The 24,325-nt window shown below is 41.9% G+C and overlaps 1 protein-coding gene and 1 non-coding gene across 10 annotated transcripts in view; one reads left to right on the plus strand and one right to left on the minus strand.

Moving 5' to 3' along the window:
• Nucleotides 1–24,325, plus strand: part of LTBP1 (latent transforming growth factor beta binding protein 1) — a 416,540-nt gene that overhangs the window by 181,174 nt on the left and 211,041 nt on the right. The window lies entirely within an intron of this gene.
• On the minus strand, nucleotides 6,267–6,404 carry LOC114815564. Its single transcript, XR_003763356.1, has one exon. It is a non-coding gene; the product is annotated as a small nucleolar RNA SNORA7 (small nucleolar RNA).

Here is a 24,325-nt window from a genome sequence, read left to right on the forward strand (position 1 = left end):
CCAACCACCTTTGTCCAGTCAAACCCTGGCCTGAGGAAACTTCTACTTGACATCTTCATTTACCCTTTCTTTTGCAGTTCCCAGAGGAGTGGACATTTGGCAACTGAGGCAGTTAGACGCAAATAGAGTGAATTTCCTTTTTTAGAAGTCAAATCTGTTGCGCACTCCTCATGTTTATCTTCAGGAACACTTCTGCTCCCATTTCCTAACTCTAGCATGCTTTTAAGTGTTACCGTTGATGTGGTCAACTCTACATCCCCTTTTAATGCAAATGGGTGGGTTCAAGATCAAACTACTGACACTGTACTGGACTGAAGGTAAGCTGGCAGGGGCTTAATCCACACAAGAACGCTTAACAGGAAAAGTTCCAGTTCATCAACAAGTGTTTAAGAAGCACCCATTGGCTGGAGAGCACTGTTCTCTGGGCATGAAAGGGATGCGGACACCCCTGGGGTCCTTCAGGACATTTGATATTGTTCATTATGTGAGGTTGTTCCAGGCTCCCAAGTCAGGCTAGGCCTACCTAGAAGCAGTGTACAGCTTTAAGAGCACAGGCTTGGGAGTCAGAGGATCTGGGTTCTGATCCTGACTCCACCATGTACCTGTTGTGTGACCTTGCGCAAGTCACTTAACTTCTCTTTTCCTCAGTTCCCTCATTGGCAAGATGAGGATTTAAAGAAGCAGTGTGGCTCAGTACAGAGAGACCGGGCTTGGGAGTCAGAGGTCATGGGTTCTAAACCTGGATCCATCGCTTGCCAGCTGTGTGACTTTGGACAAGTCACTTAACTTCTCTGTGCCTCAGTTACCTCATCTGTAAAATGGGGATTAAAGCTGTGAGCCCCATGTGGGACAACCTGGTCACCTTGTATCCCCCCTGTGCTTAGAACAGTGCTTTGCACATAGTAATCACTTAACAAATACTACCATTGTTATTATTATTGTTATTATTATTAATGTCTGTTCTCTCTCCAAAACCATGAGTCCCATTTGGGACAGGGATTGTGGCCAACCTGATTATCTTGGTTCTATCCCAGCACTTAATAGAGTGCTTGGCACATAGTAAGCACTTAACAATGCTTACTAGACTGTAAGCTTGTCGGCGGGGAATGTGTCTGTTTATTTTTATTTTGAACTCTTACAAGTGCTTAGTATAGTGCTCTGCACACAGTAAATGCTCAATAAATACAATTGAATGAATGAACAAATACCATTATTATTATTTCTAATAACAATAATGACAAGGATAATAATGTGGATAATGCAGCCTGCAATCTCTCCCTCACTCAAACATCCCCACTCTCACCTGGATTTATCTGATAATTGTGGCCAGACTTATTAAAAGAGTTTGATTGGATAAACTAGACCTCAGAGTCACACGTGGTAATGAATAGGGAAAAGTTCAGCCCAGGAAAGTCTTTGCAGCATCCAAAACCACTTTTCAACATTAACTGTAACATTTGCTACTGTGGACACTAATATTTGCAATGTGTCTGAGCTACGGTCACTGAAAAAGAAGAGAACTATGAGTGTGTTTGTTTAAATAATGGCATCATCACACATTCAAATAAACATAGCACCTTATGTGGTTACCATTGAGCTATTTCTAATCCAAATGTCTTTACACATGCCTCTTTGAAGACCATCTCAGTGCCAACTTTGAATGAAAAAAAAAACACCAAAAGAACTGAGTTATTTGAGCACAAAGAGGAGCCTAACATTACTGCTTTTTTTGAAAAAAAAAAAAAGGACAAGAAAAGAAACCTTTTATTTTTCATGGCCAGAATTCCTCCATAGTGGCTGGCCAACTTTGTGGTACCCTTCTTTAGGCTGAGAACAAACACAAGAAAACAGCAATTGTCCCTGCCCCCTCCACTTTTCTAGGCTCCTCTGGCATTTTCTCTTTGCATTTGTCATTCTTTACTGGAGAAGCCTATGCTTTTCACAGTTTTTTTTTTCCCTTGTGCTTTATTTTTTAAGCTCACTGTAGGCAGTTATTTGTCTACCAACTCTGTTGTAGCATTGTCCTAGGCACTTAGTACAGTGGTCTGCACATAGTAGCACTCAGTAAATACCATTAATTGATTGGCTAAGTGCCCTCTCTCTGTCCTATATAGCCTCAGGCTTTATCTCTCCTGGTAAATTTTCCCCTCACTTGCTCCAAAAACCCATCATCAGTTTTGTAGGTATCAGCTTCCTGAAAATGCCTCCAGTCTGATCAATATTATCAATCAATCGGTGATATTTATTCATTCAATAGTATTTATTGAGCACCTACTATGTGCAGAGCACTGTACTAAGCGCTTGGAATATACAAATTGAGACTGTCCCTGCCCATTGACGGGCTTACAGTCTATTGTGGGGCTCACCATGTGGAGAGAACTGTACAAGTGCTTGGGAGAATACAATACAAAATAATCAGTAAAAATGTTCCCTGCCCACAAGGAGCTTATAGCCTGTATCTACCCCAGTGCTTAGAACCGTGCTCTGCACATAGTAAGTGCTTAACAAATACCAACATTATAGCCTATAGTGAGAGATAGACGTTAATATACATAAATAAACTACAGATGTGTACTTTAAGTGCTGTAGGCTGAAGGTGGGGTGAATACTGAGTCCTTAAAGGATACAGATCCAGGTGCATAGGTGATGTGAGACGGAGCTGGGGAAAAGAGGGCTTAATTGGAGAAGACCTCTCAGTGGACGTGTGACCTCAATAAGGCTGTGAAGGTGAGGTTAGTGGTGGAGTGGGTGGGAGTTCCAGGCCAGAGAGAGGATGTAGGAAAGTCAGCAGTGAGGTAAACGAGATGGAGTTTCAGTGTGAATAGATTGGTGTTAGAGGACCTAAGTGTGTGGGCTGGTTGTAGTGAGAGTTCAGTGAGGTCAGGTAGAAGAGGGCAAGTGCCTTAAAGCCAATGGTAAGGAGTTTATATGTTGCAGAGGTGAATTCATTTATTCATTCAATCAATCGTATTTACTGAGTGCTTACTGTGTGCAGAGCACTGTACTAAGTGCTTGGAAAGTACAATTCAGCAGTAAAGAGAGACAGTCCCTGCCCACATCGGGCGGATGGGCAACCACTGTAGGTTCTTGGATATTGAATATTAACTGTGAATAGGTTGTTCACATAAAGCTGTTTCAGTGCGCACAGTGTTACAAAAAAGACATGGGGAAGATACTGTGTTCTGTGGGATTGCCTAAAAGAAATGTAGTTTCCAATTATCTGGAGAAAGCACACATTTATGTTCCTTTGGCTCAACTGTTTCCCCTGTGCACCAGGGTATGACTGATGAAGAAGATCTAAAGTGATGCACTGGATTGTGCTTTTGACTCTTTGGAAAGGGAGGATTTAAGCCAGAGGCCTTAGAAAGTGTACTTTATAGCCCGACACCCAAAGGCATTGGAACTTGGGATGAACTGCCCTTTGGAAGGTGGAGAGGATGGCCAGATATATCAGTGGATGGAATTTACTGAGTGTAGAGCACTGTACTAATCGTTTGGAAAAATGCAAATGCAATAGAGTTGGTAGACCTAATCCCTGCCCACAAGGAACTTTATTCATTCATTTATTCAGTAGTTTTTATTTAGCGCTTATTATGTGCAGAGCCCTATACTAAGCACTTGGAGTGTACAATTTGGCAACAGATAGAGATAATCCCTGCCCAATAACGGACTCACAGTCTAAACGGGGGAGACAGCAAAGCAAAATGAAACAAGCAGTCTAGTGCAGACATCATCAAGATAAATAGAATCAAAGAGATATACACATCATTAACAGCAGAGGAAAAGGGGCGGCTCAGTCTGGGAAGGCCTTCTGGAGGAGGTGAGCTCTAACAGAGAGGGAGCCAGATATTAAAATTAATTACAGATAGGAGAAATGTCAGGGAGTGGGGAGAGGCCACAGCATAGAGCAAGCCCAAAAGGACGTGGTTAGAGACAACATGGGAGTCTGGAGAAATTTCAGTAAGGAAGAGGTTCTGTGTTGAGCAAATTAAACCACCCGGTTTTTAATTATAAGACTGGAAAAGACCATGCATATTATTGTTACATGACAACCACAAACATGAGGAAGAAATTGTCCCAAGAACCGAAAATGGAGTTGTTCATCAATGCGGGTTTGAAATCATTACCGGTCTGCTCCCAGGAGTATCCGCCTTACAGTGAGACTCATCGCTTCTCGAATTCTCTTGCTCAAACGGACGTAAGAAAACAGAGATTGTACAGATTTAGTGACTCTACTCTCCCACACTCCCTCAAAAGTCAAAACCCATGCTTGTGGCTCCACCATGAGATGATTGGAACAGCACACTGAAATATAGATTGTAGTTGTCACTTTCCAAATACAGAGGCAATCTAAAATGGGATAGTCTTGAGGACAGGAGTTGTCCTTCATGTTTTTAGTGCAGATCCTTCCATGTGTGGGCATTTTGGTAGCTAATATTTGTGTTAAGATTTTAGTGATAGGGTAGAAATATGTTTTTGATATTCCTTTCTTCCTTTCTTCCCTGAGAAAAACCTTTTTGTTTTTTGATTTTGGTTTTTTAGTGGTATGAGTCAAGCGCTTTACTATGTGCCAGGAACTCTACTAAGCGCTGGGGTAGATACAAGCTAATCAGGTTGAACGCAGTCGATGTCCCATGTGGAGCTCACAGTCTTAGTCCCCATCTCATGGATGAGGAAACTGAGGCACAGAGAAGTTAAGTGACTTTCCAAGGTCACACAGCAGATATGTGGTGGAGCTGGGTTTAGGACCAAGGTCCTCTGACTCTCCCATCTCTGCTTGTTCCTCTAGACCACGTTGCTTCTCATAAGTTCCGGAAACTACCCTATCTTCCTCCAGCAATTAAAAATGTTATCCTACCCCAACTCATGCAGAGTCCTCTGTAAACTCTAGAAATGCAGATAGCTGCCTTATCCAGAGGTCTGGAATCTACTGACTCTGTGATTGAGGATCTCGAAATGACTGATTCAAGTTATAGTAGGCATTATTTCAGGTTATTTTACCTGTTTGAATCCTACAAGATGGAGTGTGGTAACAACAGGATATCAAGCTTCTCGTAAAGTTGAAGGTCTCCAAGACTGCTTAGATCATGACCTAGTAGATGAGAGCATGGGTCTGGGAGTCAGAAGAACCTGAGTTCTAATCCAGGCTTTGCCATTTGTCTGCTGAATGACCTTGGGCAAGTCACTGCACTTCTCTGTGCTTCAGTTCCCTCAGCTCTAAAATGGGAATTGAGACTGTGAGCCCCATGTGGGACAGGGACTGTATCCAGTCTGATTTGCTTGTATCCACCCCAGCTCTTACTGGCACATAGTAAACGCTTGACAAATATCACAGTTATTATTATTAATATTATCTTCTCCTCTGTGGTTGTGAGACTGGAACCTACTCCAGAGAACATCACCAGGTCCTGGAGCAGTTTCATCAGAAAGATACCTACGTAGCTGCTCTATGCTTAAAGGGGAACATGGAAGCGTGAAAAGAAAATATTTTGGAGGAATGGTGAAGCTCAGTTTCAGCCTATGTGACGCAGCAGCGGGCTCTGGCAGGCAGAAATCAGGAGTGGAGCTAACCTTCTATATGGGCTTTGTGAAAACCAGAACTTGAGGATATAGTGGCAAAAAAAGACAGGCTTGATGTAGGACAAACCCATTCAAGCAATGAAGAGCTGTCCATACTTAAAAACAATGTGAGAGTGTTGGGTGATCGACTCTTGACCCCACCTGTAGGTCAATAGCACTTATATATATGCATATCTGCATCCCCCTATAAACTTAAAGGTTCTGGGGGAGGGGGATTTGGCTACCAACTGTCTTTTCTTTTTTTTTTTCCTAATGGTACTCATTAACCACTTCCTATGTGCCAGACACTGAACCAACTGCTGGGGTAAATACAAGATAATCTATCTTGTCTCTGTCCTACATGGAACTCACAGTCTAAATCAGAGGAAGGATGATTTAATCTCCATTTTACTAATCTCCATTTTACAAATGAGGTAACTGAGGCAGAGAACAATGAAGTGACTTGCTCAAGGTCAAATAGCAAGCAAGTGGCTTATGCTGTCGAGTGTCTCCGACCCATAGGGACTCCACAGACACATCTCTCTCAGAGCGCCCCGCCTCCATCAGCAATCGTTCTGATAGTGTATCCATAAAGTTTTCTTAGTGAAAATACAAACCTTTACCATTGCCACCTTCTGCTCAGTAAACTTCAGTCTCTACCCTCAACTCTCTCCTATGCTACTTAAGCCCAGAGCAGGTGAGTTTTGACTTGTAACAGATTGTCTTCCATTTGATAGCCACTGCCCTAACTAGAAATGGAATGGGTATGCTTCTGCTTGACTCTCCCTCCTGTAGCCAAGACTGGTAGAATACTAGAAACCCTCCAGGTGTCATCCTGAGAGAGATAGATAAGTCTACACCATCACATAACCTTACTTCCGATTGGGTATTCGACAGTGTTTCTGGTTGACTGGTTAGCCACCATTAGCATTTTAACCACAATGTGATGCTCGACTCTTTCAGCTCTTTACTTAGTTACCACATCAGCAATAAACTGTGAATGCTGTGGGCAGAGACGACACTGGGAAAGGGTTTGGCAGATGGATTCTAATATTAGGATAGAATGTAGTTCTCAGAAGTGGAATATATTTTAGTTTAATACGCATGAAAAAGCCTGATTTAGAACTCAGAAAATTGATCACGTTGCATTCTGTTACAATGGAATGGCTTTTATGTCCCACAGCTGCAATTTCAACAGGGATCCACAGGTTTTAGTTGTGTAGAGAGTTTCTGTAGAAGTATTACCTTATTTAGAAAAGACTAAAGCGGGTGATGCTAAACGTTATTCTTGATTATTGAAAAATCATGGATTTTGAAAACAAATGACAGGTTATTCTAGTTAATTTTAGAAAATAGATATCTCTTATTTGGATTCACAGAAAACACCTTGTTGAAGAATCCCCAGTAGTACTCTTTGTATCATATTTAGCTGCTTACCTTGTGCCAAGCACTGTGCTAAGCACCAGGTTAGGTACAAGATAGATAAGAACCAATTCATCATTAGAATTCATGGTTGTACTTTAATATCAGAGAAACCAATTTTACTTTCTGGAAGCTGGGCTGGAAACTACCACTAGAAATGAAATTGAAATGTTCATTCATTCAATCGTATTTGTTGAACGCTTACTATTTACAGAACACTGTACTAAGCGCTTGGAATGTACAATTCGGCCACAGATAGAGACAATCCCTACCCAACAACGGGCTCACAGTCGAATGGGGGAGACAGACAACAAAACAAAACAAGTAGTCTGGTGACAACCAGACAAAGCAAGTAGGCAGGTGAACAGTAATGGTCAGGGGAAAGAGAACGTTAGAGAAGGAAAGAGAAATAACAGTTGAGTAACTGGAGTATGAATCTGCCACCGCTGCACTGCCTTGGTCTTTAGCCTGCTCCAGACGTGGACTCCCAGGGACCTCAGAGGAAACTGGGCGTGTAGAGATGATCAGCTCTGCCAAAGGGTAAAGCACCACACCTCCTGTGGAGTGGGAAGATAGATTGGGCTTCTGTCTTTCCTTTTCCGCACATCACCTCAACAGGCAGGAAGCCCATCTCTTCAGCAACGTAGGCCTCAATGCAATAAGACTATTTCATTGTGCTCTTGACGTCACGGCCAGACGGGAAGGGAATTTGAAGGACATGAGGGATCATTTATTTGTGGATCTGGTGCATGTCCGTAATTAAAAGAAAGTCTAAACACACCGACAGAACAACGGCAACAACTGCCCTGCCTTGGGCCCTCTATTTCCAAGACTCGGAGAGAACATGACTTTCCTTTGTGCAGTGTAGCTGCCTGTTTGCCGCTGCTTTTTATTCAAGGGTTTTGTGTCTTAAATAATGAACAAAACGGGTCTCCTCCAGACCTCAGTTAGTTTAATGATAATAGTCCCTCAGAACCTAGAGTGCTTGACATAAACTGAAAATTAAGCCAGCCCAGCCGCCACTGGAACGGGCAGTAAAGTAGAAACTGACAGAAAGCAGCCGCCACTGCCCCACTGCCTGGTGTCTACTACAAAAGAGCCCTTTTCTGTTGTTTTATTTGCAGTCTGCGTTCCTGCCCAAATCCCGTTTAAGGTATCCACCCTCGTCCTATTGCCAGTGGCTGTAACATAGAGCTTTTGTCTTCCTCTCTTTTCCCCCCTCTCCTCTCTCTCCAACTCCCTTTCCATTGGCAGCAAAGATTCTACCTTTGATAGTGAATGAATTGGCAAACCACCCCTCCCATGAAGTGCTGACTCTCCTTTGAGAAATAATCCAACAAAGTACAGTACTTCATTCAAGAGAGGAGGATCAAAAAAGAAACACGTTTCATTGGGTTGCCTGTGACAATCTTGTTGATCCAGGAGGGATAAGAAGCGGTATGACACAAGAAGCAGTAGTGGATAGAGCATGGGCCCGGGAGTCAAAAGTACCTGGGTTCTAATCCCGCCCCTGCCACTTGTTTGCTGTTTGACCTTGGGTAAGTGACTTCACTTTTCTGTGCCTCAGTCCATGTACTCCACAGGGCTCACAGTCTCGATCCCCATTTTACATTTGATATTTGAGGCCCAGAGAAGTGAAGTGACTTGCCCAAAGTCACACAGCAGACAGGATTAGAACCCAGGTCCTTCTGACTCCCAGGCCTGTCCTCCATCCCCTAGGCCATGCTGCTTCTCATTAGGTGACAATATGAAATTAACCATTGACTCACAGGTACATAATGGAGATTTTCAGTTGAGGATGGGGCCTTTGACTGTCAAGTGACATTTATGGGCTTTTTGACTCTACTTTGTTTACAGTAGTCAAAATTCTGTCTTTGCCTGTTTAGTTTGTCCACGGTAGAGACATCTATCTTGCTGTCCTTCAGCTCCCCTCCCCTAAGTTCAATGTGGGCAAGGAAAGTATCTGCCAACTTCTTTATATTGTACTCTCCCAAGCACATAATACAGGGCTCTGCATACAGTAAGCAGTCAATAAATACACTTCTTTGATTCATTCATTACTCCTGTGTGTGTCTCTCTCTTTGTATCTTTTCCTGAGGTAAAGTTAAATCATGCAGTTTATAAATAGAACAGTAAAATGGGAAGATAAATTAATCTGCCCAGGGCCGTGGCCATGAGCAAACCCAATCTTCTGTCTGTAGAAGATGGAGGATATTAACTATCTGAGCGCTGCAGGATGCCTTTCTGAATGATACCAACTGTTTCTGCCTGTGTAGTTCTGTTGGACTATACTGACAGTGAGGAATGGTTCTCAGAGGAGAAATCAATGATATAGTGGATTGTCAGGCTGAGCCGGTTCTAAATATCCTAGCAGGTTCTAAGAATTCAAAATCTATAGTACTCTCCCAAGTGCTTAGTACAGTGCTCGTTAAATACAATGAGTTGATTGATTTTAGGTGGCACTTCCATAACAGTGTTGAAATCACTTGTGTGTTTCCTGAATTGAGCGAAGTAAATTGAGACCTTGGGCAGACAGGGATAATTTTTTTTTGATCATTCTCCAGGATTATTATCTTTCTAGAAATTTTTAGGAGGACTGTGATGTTAAAAAAAAAAATCACCTTTCCATTAACCATCTGGGTTTAGCCTTATTGAAGTTGTTAGTTGCATATGTGTTTGGTTTAATGCAGTACACTGCCTTTAACTAGAACAAAAATGGGCAGAGAACTTTAATAGACCCATATGGGTATTTTTAAAGACTCTTTGTCTCCTATTATAAGTGAACAAACTCTTTCACTAGTTGTCTTTACTGTTACATTTACCACTGTTTCAAGACACTGTGTTGGTGGTAATCAAGAATCAGATTATAGGTTAACTATGGTCAGATCCCCAATCCATCTTTCAAACTTCTTTATACACTTGCCATTTGGCTCTTTGGGAGCCAGTGGAAATTGAATATCTCGTTCAAAATCATGCATCCACTCTTGACATTCTAAGGGGCTGCGTTCCTCTCACATAAGGCTGAAATACACATATCTCTGAGGACCATGTTTGTGCATCCTCATTATATCCCAATGATGAACTATTTTTTTGCTTCCTGTAGGCCGGGAAAGTTCAATTAGGAATAAGGAAATTTTTGAACAGTTGGAAAGTACAAATTCCATTATTTAACTAAGGAAGATTTTTTCCAGTATATTAAAAAAACATACAATTGCTAAAATATCAGTATCTATTTTGTGGATGGATAATAAATGAGAGGTAACAAACTCAGCAAGCTAATGTCCCCATCCTTTAATTACTAAGCAAATAATCACCTCTCACTAATTATTTTTCTTTGCTTGGGGAATTCTAAATGACATCATTACACAGATGAAAATCAGTTGGAAAATTCCAACGTTCTCTGTAATATTTCTTAGCTCCATGAACCAAGTCCTGGGTCAGTTTATGGTGAAGACAGAGATCTTCTCTGACCCAAGTGGATTGTTTTGCTTTTGTAATCTACACACAATTGGTTACACATATGTTTAGCAATTACATGATACAGTCCTTGGCCTGCTTTGATTGTTGATTTTTTTCCCCCCAACAGCTGGCAGATTAAATCATAAACTGCTATGGAGATTATGAACGATTTGGAGTTTAACCACATACATAGTGCTTGTCTTTAATTCTTTGGTTTGTAGGTCTTTGTCAAAGAAAGGGTGGAAGTAGATATTCATACCAAGGAGACATCAGAATGGCATATTATTGAAATATTTACTCTTTTATCTGTGCTTCTGAAGATCCTTGAAAATAAATCATTTTCAAATGTACACTCCATTGTTCAATAATGTGTGTTTGCACTATGTGTTTTTGGTAGAACACTATTGGAAACTAGGCACCATTCTTCCCACCATGAGCCTCCGTCTCGATAGAACATAGTGCAGTGGTGCAAGAAACATCTGGGTATATGTTTGTGTGTACTATAATGTGTTTTCCTTAATGTGGAGTTCATCAAAAATGTAATCTTTGATTACACTGATTGGGGTACTCCCCGTTTCCTTAAAAACTCAAATATTCTAGTCATCTTCCTCACCGGGGAGCCAGATATTTCTGAGAAAAATTATCTGGTTATCTCTGTGCTCCTCTGTGGAGTCCTGAGTCAGTTTTGGAAGATGCTATACTTTGAGAGCCAGATTAGATACTAGAACCCCTGGAAGGATGAGATCATTAAAACTGCTCCATCCTTCCTGGTTTCTTTTTATGTTTTCTTTTTTAAAAAAATTCAATTTGTTAAGAACTTTCTCTGTGCCAGACACTCTACTAAGCACTGGGGTAGATCCAAGCTAGCCAGGTTGGACACAGTCCATGTCCCACATGGGGCTCACAAGTCTCATCCCATTTTACTGATGAGGTAATTTAGGCACAGATAAGTTAAGCAACTTGCCCAAGATCAAACAGTGGACAAGTGAAGGAAGTGGGATTAGAACCTACATCCTTCTGACTCCCAGACCTGTGCTCAATGCACTAGGCCATGCTGCTTCTCAACTAGGTTCTTCTAAACTAGGCACCCCTGCCAGTCTGGAGGGAAGTCTTGGGGAAAGCTGTGAAGCAGAAAGAGTTGTCTGGACTAGCATCTCTTGGAATGGCTGAAGGTTGGGGAATGGGTTTATGTCTGGAGTATGGGCTGTGACCTTCTCCCTGCCAAGATGTTCTTGATTACAGTACACTGAGAAGACACGGGACATTTTGACCCAGACAGGCTGAATAGCCCCAGGTGTTGGACTGTAAAAAGTTTCTATCTGGGACGATAGGTATTTAGGGAAGCCACTAAATGATTGCACCCTTGAAACTGAGGGGCAGAGAGTTATTGGCTTGCTCACTCAGGAAGTGAGTGGAACCTAGTGCTTCGTACAGTGTCTGGCACATAGTAAGCAGTTAAGTTCCATAATTATTGAATCCCAACCAAGGGATTTTAAGTTTCCTTTTCTGTCATTACTCTCATATACGAGAAGAAAGCACTGTACACATGCGGTGAACTGAATGCCACCCAGTCAGCTCTCTATCACCACCAGCACCTTCCTTCTCTCTCACATCCCTCCGCTGTAGCCTGTAAGCTCGTTGTGGACAGGAAATGTCTGTTGTATTGTTATATTGTACTCTCCAAAGCGCCTATTACAGTGCTCTGCACACAATAAGCGCTCAATAAATATGATTGACTGACTGATTGACCCAGTCCAAATCTCTACCAAAAAATCCTTTTTCCCAAAGACCATCTTGCTTTGCTGAATTGCTGTCCTGGGAAATATTATGGAAATAGTGTCACCGGGCTGTGTTACTTGTCAGTAAACTGCTTCCCTGGACAAGCAATCGAAATGCCATAGAACCTGATATCTGAGAAGGTTTTTCTACCTGGGACTGGGGTTATTGCCTTATTATTGGTACTACTTCTGCTTGAATATACAACTTGTTTGCATTGTGTCAGAAGATTTAAAGTGGATTCCTTATTTAAATTCAACGTAGGCTCCTATTAAGGTAACCCTTGTCTCAATTCCTAGTGAAAACTGAATAATTGTCCTCAGTAGCTCCCTAATGTTGAGAATATAGTGGTATTTATTGAGCACTTACTGCGTGCAGAGCACTGTATTAAACATTTGGGAGAGTACAGTACAACAGAGGTGGTAGACACACTCCTAGCCCACAGGGAACTTACAGTCTAGAGTTGCTTTTAGTGGTTGTTAGTTAAGAAAGTTTTATTTCCTTTCAGAAACTGTTTCTGTGGTCACTTAAAAATATTTGAATCGAAATCCAAGGTAATACTGTAGATGGATGTATATTTTACAACTGTTTTTCAGTTTACCCTCAAACATCTCTTAGAGTATAGAACAGAAGTTCTTTTGGAGTTTGGGAAAACCATAAGTATAGTATGGAGCTGGGCTGAAAACCTTTGGATTATGGCACTGGCTATTGTCATTCATTCTTTCAATCGTATCTAATAAGCACTTACTGTGTGCAGAACACTATACTTAGCACTTGGGAGACTACGATGCAACAATGAGCAAAGACATTTACTGCCCACAACGAGCTCAAAGTCTAGAGTGGGGGAGACGGACACCAAAGAAATAAATACATTTATAGATATGTACATAAGTGTTTTGAGGTTGGGATGGCTCCCAAGTGGCTGAGTGAAACCTAGGATAACCCAGGGTGCATGTTCAGACACTACTGTCGAAAATGGAGGGTGGGAGGCTTAAATGGGACAGATACTGCCCCCATGGAATGGCTTTCCCCAGTGATGAGTTTTTCTGTTCTCCCTTCTCCTGAGACCAGTCACGATCAACCAACCAGCGGTATGTATTGAGCATTTACTGTGTGTAGAATACTGTACTAAATGCTCTGGAGAGTACAGTACAACAGAATTAGCAGACATGTTCCCAGCCCATAACAAGCTTACCATCTAGAGGATAGGGAGGTTGATGTGCAAGTGGGGAGAATGATATTTGTATCTTTATTGCTTCAGGGCAACCCTTGAGCAACCTCTTTTTTTTCATGGTATTTTTTTTTTTACTATGTTCCAGGCACTGAATGAATGAATGAAAGTGAGCAGGGAATGTATCTACCAACTCTGTTGTATTATACTCTCCCAAGGGCTTAGTACAGTGCTCTGCAGACAGTAAGTGCTCAACAAATATCATTGATTGATTGATTCATTCATTCTTGGCATTGATCTATGCTTTCTGGTAAGAAAGGAAAAATTACCAGTTTTGTGGAAGTAGATATATTAGCTTAAGTCACTAGACCAAGGTCACATATTCACCATCTGTTAAATACTTTCGCTGAACTAAAAAAACCTCAGCACGGGCCTGAGAGTCAGAAGGTCATGTAGTCCCGACTCCTCCACTTGTGTGCTGTGTGACTTTGGGCAAGTCACTTCATTTCTCTGTGCCTCAGTTACCTCTTCTGAAAAATGGGGATTGAGACTGTGATCCCCATGTGGGATAGGAACACTGTGTCCAACCCGATTTGCTTGCTAACACTCCAGTGCTTAGTACAGTGCCCAGAACATAGTAAGCCCTTAACAAATACCATTATTATAATTATTACCTTGAATCTTTTAAAATAGGATTGAGATCATGAAGGAACAAAGACAAAGAACTGCTATTGGAGCTCCTGATTCCCCCAGTTAATTTCCAGTTAATTTTTGGAAGCATTTCTATTTGCATAAGAAGTAAATTGGTGCATTTTCATCAAAAATTTCATAATTTTATCCCTTCATAGCTGTTTAAACTCCAGTGACCTGCGGGCCATAAAAGGAAAGGAGAAAGAGAAACGAGCAGTGCCAGGGAGACTTTCGGAAATTCTACTTCAAATATACTGGAGTAGTTTACTTGATGATATTTTGTTTATTTGGGAAGACAGCCAGAAAGCTTTGGAGATGTTTGTACTCTTGATTTACATTTCACATCCATATTGAGTTTAAAAGTAGGACTGCTGATCCTTCTTCTGCGTGACTGAATAGGGAGCACATACTAGGATGTTTTTAAATTAGCTTAGACGAAGGCTGGACTAAGTAAGGTCCCAGAGGAATTAATTAAAAACCTACTCTTGGTCCAATTTCTGGGGATTAGAGGGAATTATTCTTAGGAAGTCATTTTGATGCATATTGTCTTGATTTGATGGCACGTTCCAGATTCAGGGAGTGTATGTGGATCCTCGGGGAAGAATAATAATGCTGGTATTTGTTAAGCGCTTACTATGTGCACAGCACTGTTCTAAGCACTGGGGTAGACACAGGGGAATCAGGTTGTCCCACGTGGGGCTCACAGTCTTAATCCCCATTTTACAGATGAGGGAACTGAGGCACAGAGAAGTGAAGTGACTTGCCCACAGTCACACAGCTGACAAGTGGCAGAGCTGGGATTCGAACTCATGAGCCCTGACTCCAAAACCCGTGCTCTTTCCACTGCGCCACGAACATATTCTTTATAAACCAAAAGTGATACACTGGAGCAGGGTAAATGGAGGGTGATATGGTTCTTTTCTGCGTGTGTAATTGAGAAACCAATCACATTTTAAGGAGTTTTGTTAACATGCACTGAGGAGCTCTGCTTGGTGATTCCATCTGGAGTGATGAAACTAGTATGTCTCTTTGAGTTGTAGTTTATGAAAAACTTGATATGGGAGTTTTAATCATGAGCTACATTTACAAATGCATTGATAATCCCTTGGAGGTTTCAAAAATGGTGTTATGTTCCATTTTTGCCTAAAAAAAGGGAACTCCAGAACCATGGTCTCCAGAGCCATGGAAGAAGTTGAAGAATACAGCCAGTTTTTTTCCTTTCATCCTCATAATCACTGGACAGCAATGATTAAACTCTGTGTATGGTGTTAGCTTTACTAAGTGTCCCAAAAACGAGATAGGAACAGCCCCTGTCCTCTAGAACCCTAAAGCTTAAGACTGAGAACATTAACCCAAATAAACATATCACTAGACACATCCATCTGTGCTGGCTGGAGCAATGAGTAACACACCCAAGAAAAAGCACTTTTGTGTTAAAGGGTGAAGAGAGTTACCGTGGGTGGGGTGGTTGGGTGGAGGAAGTGAGAGAGAAACTCAATGATCTTTTCCTACTTATTTGTGAAGGAGATGGATTTTTAAGGCTCTTCCAAAAATGGAAGGAAGAGGGTTTGGCCAGCTGGATTTGAGAAAGCTAAGCAAGAAACATTAGGAAGTAAGAATGGGTTTATAGGGTGTAATTTGACTTAAGTGGGGAGGTGAGCAGATGAAGGTAAGTGAAGTGCAGTAGCCTATAACAGTTTCATTAAGTATCTAGATATAAGGCTCTAGATTTCAGTTATTAATAGTGAAAAATGGAGACACAGTGCGGCCTAGTAGAAAGAGATGGGCCTGGGAGTGAGGACCTGGGTTCTTTGTCCCTGGCTCTGCCATTTGTTTGCTGTGTGATCTTGGAAAGTCACAACTTTTCTGTGCCTCAGTTACCTCATTAGATGTACCTACCTCAGTGCTTAGTACAGTACTGTGCTTAGCAAATTCCACTTATAAAAAAATGGTTGAACATTTTTTAAACTGAACACTGGGCAAAGTCACTGAAGGCAGTTTGAAACCCAGATTGATCTGGAAAAAGATGTGATCGTAGGATAAGGATGTGCCAAGATTAGATTTGGCCAGGTTCAAATTAAGCATTTCCAATTTCCGGTTTCACTAGGATGACCTGATAAGGAGGGAATTGATGAGAAAATTAGTTCCCAACTGTGCCTTTTGGCTTCTTGGGGATTAACCCAGAAATTTCATTTACCTCATCTCTTCCTTATCCACGTCATGCTAGAAGAAATCAGGTGCTTTTGCAATTAACGTAAACTCTTCATAAAGTGGCAGAGATGCTTTAGGTGTACATCAGTTAGCAATTTAGTATAAGAGCAGGAGAGAAAATAAATGATTCAAGGTGAGGATATGTGATGTACAGAAGGCTTGGCCAATCCAGTTGTCTTTGTAGGAATCTGCATTTCATGAGTGTACAATCTCACTTCTGAGAGAATAAATACTTTTGTGGGAGTAGGTAATTAGGCACAAACATCCCAAGGAGGATTAGTGGATGGAGGCAGCGACTTTAATATCGTAGACACAGCACTGTGATGTTGCTAGATCGAGCACTTTTAATAAAGGGCAGCATTAGTTCAAATTGTCTTGGATTGCAGTCAGGTAAATAAGAGATGAGTTGAAAGCCTATAAACAAAGTGTGATGATAAATGGTAGCATATCAATTTGTGGGTTCTAGTGAGAGACGTAGAATCTTGTGGAATGTAAACAGAGCTTGATATTAAGACTCTGTTTTATCGCTCTTCCTGTTCCAGGTCTATGGTGAATGGGTAGTGACTGATTAGGTCTCAAACCTGACTCCGTACTGACTGCTTGCCACTTTCCTGCCCCCATTTACTACTACCCCAATCTCAACCAATTCAGATTCCTCCCCACCTTTAAAATTTTACTAAGTACAGTCCAGCCTTTCCTGAAATCATGGCTATAAGGAAGCAGCCTGGCCTAGAGGATAGAGCATGGGCCTGGGTGTCAGAGGACTGGGTTCTAATCCCAGCTCTGTCACTTGTCTGCTGTGTGATCTTGAGCAAGTCACTTAACTTCTCTATGCCTAAGACTGCGAGCTCCATGTGGGACAGGGACTGTGTCCAACCTGGTTAACTTGTATCTTCTCCAGCGCTTAGAAGAGTGCTTGACACATAGTAAGTACTTAACAAATATCATTACCATCATCAAGTCTTCCCACATTAATCTCTTCCTGCAGTCATATTGGTATTCCCCAACTAGTAACCCCCCAGCTCTTATGTAGAGTTTTAGAGCAGGGGGAATGTGAAGATGGAAGTTTGAGCTGAACCCTCTGCCCATTCCTGAACACTGGGGACTTACCTGGTACTGGACTGAGACTTGGGTAGCGGGGGGACAAGGGTGATCTTAACAGTGTTTAATTGTTAGTTGCTTCTGTGTTTTTCCTCCTCCCCTTAATTGTAAACTCCTTGTGGCAGGGCATATCCTCAGCATGCATATCTATCATATTTATTGAGTGCTCACTGTGTGCAGAGCATTGTGCTAAGTGCTTGAGAGAGTATGATATAGCCATAAACAGACACATTCTGTGGCAGGAAACTTGTCCACCAACTCTGTTGTACTGCACACTCCTAAGAGCTTAATGCAATGTTCCATACACAGTAAATGCTCAATAAATACCACTCATTGTCTTGTTTTCATATATATTCATCCAGTACAGTGGTATTCTGGTAATAAATAATGTTCTTATTTTTCCCTTATAAGGCCTATCTCCATCATGTGAAGCCAAAACATCTTTAGATCGTATCTCTTCTTTTATGTCACAAGCAGGTATTAGGCAAGGGCAGTGGCATGGCTTAGTGGAAGGAGCCTGGGCTTGGGAGTCAGAGGTCATGGGTTCTAATCCTGGCTCTGCCACTTATCAGATGTGTGACTTGAAGTCACTTAACTTCTATGTGCCTCAGTTATCTCATCTGTAAAATGGGGATTTAGGACTGTGAGCCTCATGTGAGACAACCTGATTACCTTGTATCTACCCCAGTGCTTAGAACAGTGCTTGGCACAAAGTAAGAACTTAACAAATACCATCATCACCTTGCCTTCCTTTGTAACTCTCTAAAGCATCTAGTGGGTGTAACGCAACTTCTGGTTTATGAGTGATTCTGCTGATGGGGAAATGTTTTATATGGATGTACATTCCAAGCACTTAGTACAGTGCTTTGCACATAGTACACGCTCAATAAATACTATTGAATGAATGAATGTAGAGACAATGGAAAAAAAAGAGTCATTTCACAGACTCTTTTATAGAGTGCACCCTTAATGATTGCCCAATTTTCAGATTTGTGGGTTGCAGGGCTTGGTATTATTTCTGATTCTACCTCTTGGTTGGACACTCTTACTGCAGCCTGTACTAGTAAGAGGCCACGTCATTTCTCATGGCTGTCTGGCAGACTGATCATCCTGCCAGGCAGACTGATCAGCCTGCCAATATATTATCTAACAGGTGCCACAACTCCGCTTCATTTTTCTCTGATTTACCTTGCCTCCGGTAAGCCTACCGTTCAGTTCACAGAATGGCAGTTCTTCAGCTGTCTTGCTTCCATCCCTGCTCTTTGCTTCTCCTGTCCAGCCAAGTTTTTTTTAAACAAGCTGTACTTTACTTATGAAGCCCTTTGTCTCTCCTACCTGCCCTCCCCTCTGGATTGATTATGACTTTGTCTACACCTTAAGAAGTATGATACCCCCATCTTACAATCCTTATGTAAATATTCTTATATTGGAGAGCAACATGGCCTAGTGGAATAATGACAAGCCTGGGTGTCACAGGATCTGGGTTCTAATCTTGGCTCTGCCAATTGCCTGTTGCATGACCATGGACAAGTCACTTAACTTCTCAGTTTCCTCATCTGTAAAATGGGGATTGAATCCTACTCTCGCCGTGTGGGACAGATACTGTGTCCAACTTGATTATCTTATATCTACCCTAATGCTTAGTACAGTGCTTGTCACACTGTAAGTGCTTAACAAATACCACCGTCATTATTACCGTTATTATTATACTCTACTATTTTTCCCCTTTCCCTAGTCTACTGTAATGTCTGTCTTCCCCTGAAGACCATAAGCCCCTTTTAGGGAGGGATCATGTCTACAAAAACTCCATTACATTGTCCTTTCACAAGCACTTACAACAGTGCTTGGCACACAGTAAACATTCAATAAATGCCATTAATAATAATAATAATAATGGTGGTATTTTGTTAAGCACTTACTTTGTGCCAGGCTCTGTTTTAATACTGGGGTAGATACAAGGTTATCAGGTTGTGCCACATGGGGCTCAATCTTAATCCCCTTTTTACAGATGAGGCAAGTGAGGAACAGAGAAGTTAACTGACTTGCCTAAAGTCAGCCAGTTGACAAGTGGCGGAGCTGGGACAAGAACCCACAACCTCTGACTCCCAAGCCCATGCTCTTTTTACTAAGCCATGCTGCCATTGGCTAATTGATTGCTGATAGATTGTATTCCAAGATTTATGCCGTGATCCTGCCTCACCAACTCTGGTTAAATTTGACTTTTGAACAATGCTCATGTTACATCAAATTGAACATTTCCATGTGGTAGGTCCAGAGAAGCAGCTTGGCCTAGTGGAAAGATCCCAGACCTGACTCAGAGGACCTGGGTTCTAATCCTACTGCTGTGACCTTGAGCAAGTCACTCAAATTCTCTGGCCCTGTTTGCTCAACTGTGAAATGGGATTCAATACCCGTTCTGCCTCCTACTTAGACTGTGAGCCCCTTGTATGGCAGAGACTGTGTCTGACCTGCATATGCTGTTTTTACCACAGCACTTAGTATGGTATTTGGGCACATAGAAAGCACTTAGCAAATCCCATTTTCATTCTTTTTATTATTGTTATTAAAGATTGGACACTACAACTATTCACTAGACCTTTAATTTGACCTGGTGGAATGCCACTTTGTACCACTCTCTATACCCCAAAGGACTTACTGGCCTTCTCGATTCAGTTTTTTTCTCCCTCTTTTTCGCTCTCTGGTTGCTGAGTGTATACTATTAATGAAGCATGAGGAATCAGGGTTGTCTAGTGGATTGATAGAGCACAGGCCCAGGAGTCAGATAACCTCTGTCCTAATACCACCTCCACCACTTGCTGGGTGACCTTGGGCAAGTCACTTGACTTCTCTGTTCCTCAGATTCCTCTTCTGTAAAATGGGGATTCAATACCTGTTGTCCCTCCTATTTAGATTGAGAGCCCCATGTGGGACAGGGACTGTGTCTGACCTGATTACCTTGTATCTACCCCAGTGTTTGGTACATAACAAGCACTTAACAAATACCACCATAATTATTATTATTATTAGTAGTAGTATCAGAAATCTGTAAGCCCATTGTTGAATAGGGATTGTCTCTCTCTGTTACTGAATTCTACTTTCCGAGGGCTTATTACCTTGTTCTGCACACAGTAAGTGCTCAATAAATACTATTGAATGAATGAATGAAATCTGCATGAGAAACTGCTGACTATACAGGGATAGGGTTTGCCTTTTTATTCTCTCTCATCTCTGCCACTCACTTTCCCTCTCAGGTACAGAGTGCATCATGTAACTAGGTAGTCAGGGCGGTGGCAAATTGTGAAATGCATTCAAAGGATTTTTTTTTAAATCTAGAAGAGCTATTTACAACTGAAAAAATGCTAGGTTACCTCACCATAACCCAGCAATTGCCTTGGCAGCTTCTGCTGTCTTCAGCCACAGATTTGCCAGCTGCTTTTCAGGACTCCTGCTGGCCCTCTCCATTCACAGAATGCCATAGGTGTTTTGTGCTCAAAAACCTTCACCACTGATGCCATACTCCAGCAGGAATTCTCCTAACTGAAGAGTCAGGACTAAAACCCAGATACACCGACTCCCAGAGCCAAGCTCTTTCTGCTAGACTAACAAAAATGCTATACCTGTGAAGTAGTGTGGCCTAGTGGAAAGAGCCCAGGCCTATGAGTCAGAGGACTTGGGTTTAATCCTGGCTCTGCCACGTATCTGCTGTGTGACCTCAGGCAAATTACTTAACTTCTCTGCACCTCAGCTTATTTTATCTGTAAAATGGGATTTGAGGCAGTGAGCCCCATGAGGGACAGAGACTGTGTCCAACCTGATTACCTTGTATCTACCCTGAAGCTTAAAACAGTGCTTGGTGTATAGTAAGCGTTTAACAAATACCACAGTTATTATTGTTATTATTATGTCATCAACCTTCAAATGATTCTCAGGTCAGCTAATCATTTTATTTGGAACTAGCCCCTGCAGTCCCTGTTAGGGTTTGAAGAAAAAGAAGGCTGAGTAACACAGGACTAAAAGTGGTGCTGCTAGGAAGCAGATTTGCTCCCTCTAGAGAATATGGGTGGAGGGGCCAGTCTTAGCCTCCTTATTTGAAAGGATTCAAGAGACCAAGGTTTGCTCCATGAAGATCCAAAATCATGTGAAATTGTTGTTCTCACCAATGAGAGAAACAGAGTCCCAATGTTTTAATAATAATAATGTTGGTGTTTGTTAAGTGCTTACTATGTGCAGAACACTGTTATAAGCACTGGGGTATACAGGATAATCAGGTTGTCCCACATGTGGCAAAGTCCATTTTGTCAGGCTGGCCTAGTATGTTCCCTTTATTTAAAATTACATTTTCAGAGTGATTTTTAAATATGTCATCAAGAGGCTTGATTGCATAAGGCAGACATCAGCAGTATTTGGATGAAGCAGTGGCTAGCCAGGGAAGTTAAGGGTAGAAGGGAAGGGCATGTGTGGTTTAGGAAATCTTAGAAACAGTTACAGACATAAATGGGAGCACATCACTGTTCCTCTCACCTTCACTGTCTTCCAGGAATCCCACCGAATCCAAGAAGCATTCAGTTAGTCAATCAATGGTAGTTATTGAGATTTAATGTGTGCAGAGCATTATACTAAACCCTGTCTCACTGCCGACCCTTTTCCCACATCCTGTCCCTATTCTGGCACTCCCTTCCCATCCATATCTGCCAGACCACCTCTCTTCCCACCTTCAAAGCATTACTAAAGCCACATCTCTTCCAAGAGGCCTTCCTGATTAAGCCCTCTTTTCCCCAGATCTCTCTCTCCCTTCTGCATCATCTATTCCCTTAGATCTGTGACCTTTGGGCATTTGATATTAACCTCACACTCAACACCTCAGCACTTATGTACAAATCTTTAAATTACATATTATAAATTAGTTATATATATTAATGCCTGTCTTCCCCTCTAGACTGCAAGCTCATTGTGGGCATGAAACCTGTCTTTTGTACTGTACCTGTCCAAGCATTTAATTCAGTGCTCTCCACACAGTCAGCACTCAATAAATACCATTGATGATGATGAAGGGAGAGTACAGTGCAGTTGATAATGTTCCCTGCCCACAAGGACCTTATAATTCCTTGGCTAATTTCTACTGCACTAGATTGTGTAATCTCAACAGCCATCTGTACGTTTTACATATATCTAGCTACTCGTAGCACTCTCCATACTGTATGTCCACCTGAATCACTGTTTCTTCTCCCTTCTCTCAGAATTAGAAACAATTCTGTGTCTGCCTGTCTTCTTCCCCTTTGAACAATAACAGTAATATTGATAATGATACCTTTAAGTACTTACTATGTGCCAGACACTCTAATAAGGCCTGGCGTAGAGGAGCAGTGTGGCGTAGTGAGCAGCAGCATACCCTAGAAGAAAGAGCTTGGGCCTGGAGTCAGAGATCCTGGATTCTAATTCCAGATCCTCCACATGATTGCTGTGCGACCTTGGGCAAGTTACTTAACTTACTTAATAATGTTGGTATTTGTTAAGCGCTTACTTTGTGCAGAGCACTGTTCTAAGTGCTGGGGTAGATACAGGGTAATCCGGTTGTCCCTCGTGAGGCTCACTATCTTAATCCCCATTTTGCAGATGAGGGAACTGAGGCACAGGGAAGTTAAGTGACTTGCCCACAGTCACACAGCTAAGTGGCAGAGCCTGGATTCGAACCCATGACCTCTGACTCCCAAGCCCGGGCACTTTCCACTGAGCCACGCTGCTTGTCTATGTCTCAGTTACCACTTCTGTATAATGGGGATTCAATACATGTTCTCCTGTCTACTTGTATCATGTGCGCTGTGTGGGGCTAGGACTGTATCTGACCTGATTAACTTGTGTCTTCCCCAGTGCTTAGTACAGTTCTTGATGAACAATTAAATATTTAACAAATACCAGAATTACTATTATTCAAGATAATTAGTCCCTCTCCCACCTGAGATTCACAGTCTAAATCAGAGGGAGAATGATTGAATCCCCCTTTTTCTGTTGAGGTAACTGAGTCAGAGAAATAAAATGACTTGGCCAAGGTCACACAGCTCTCAGTGAAGGAGGAAGGATTAGAACTGAGGTCCTCTGACTCCCAGGCCCACGGTCTTTCTTTTAGGCAATGCTGCTTCGACACTGTACTGAGCACTGGGGTAGAAATAGATAATCAATTTGGTCACTGTCCCTGTCCCTCATCAGGCCTCCAGGCTAAGTAGGAAGGAGACCAGGCATTTGATTCCCATTTTACCAACGAGGAAACTGAGACTCAGAAAAGTTAAAATGACTTGCCCAAAATTACACAACAGAGAAGTGGTGGAGCTGGGATTAGAACCCAGCTCCTCTGTCTTCCAGTTCTTTGCTCCTCCTGCTAGATCACACTACTTCCATTCTATTAAGTTGCTAACTCCTTGAAGGCAAGGGCACACAGGAGGCACTCAGTAAATACTATTGAGGATGATGTCGATGATGACTATGATGTTGTCTTGACAGTCAATCTATCAATGGTATTTATTAAGTGCCTACTCAAAGTAATACACTGTACTGAGCACTTGGGAGAGTACAATACAGCAGAATTAGGAGACATGTTCCCTGTTCATAATGAGCTTACGATCTAGAAAGGGAGACAGATATGAATATTAATAAATAAGTCATTTGAGGCTCTTTACTGCTCATGATCTATCCATTGTGATAGGAAAATTCTGCTGGCCCACCGTAACATACTGGTGGCCACTGCTATTTGAATGGTGCCCTGGTCCTTGAAGCTTCTCATTCATTTATTCGTTCAACGGTCTAGAAGGGGAGACAGATGTTAATATTAATAAATAAGTCATTTATAATATATGATTTAAAGGTCTGTACATAAGTGATGTGGGGTTGGAGTTATGTGGTTAGAGAAACAGCATGACATAGTAGATAAAACAAGGGCCTGAG

Source organism: Ornithorhynchus anatinus, chromosome 1, assembly GCF_004115215.2.
Source record: "Ornithorhynchus anatinus isolate Pmale09 chromosome 1, mOrnAna1.pri.v4, whole genome shotgun sequence".
In the NCBI taxonomy this organism is placed as follows: domain Eukaryota; kingdom Metazoa; phylum Chordata; class Mammalia; order Monotremata; family Ornithorhynchidae; genus Ornithorhynchus; species Ornithorhynchus anatinus.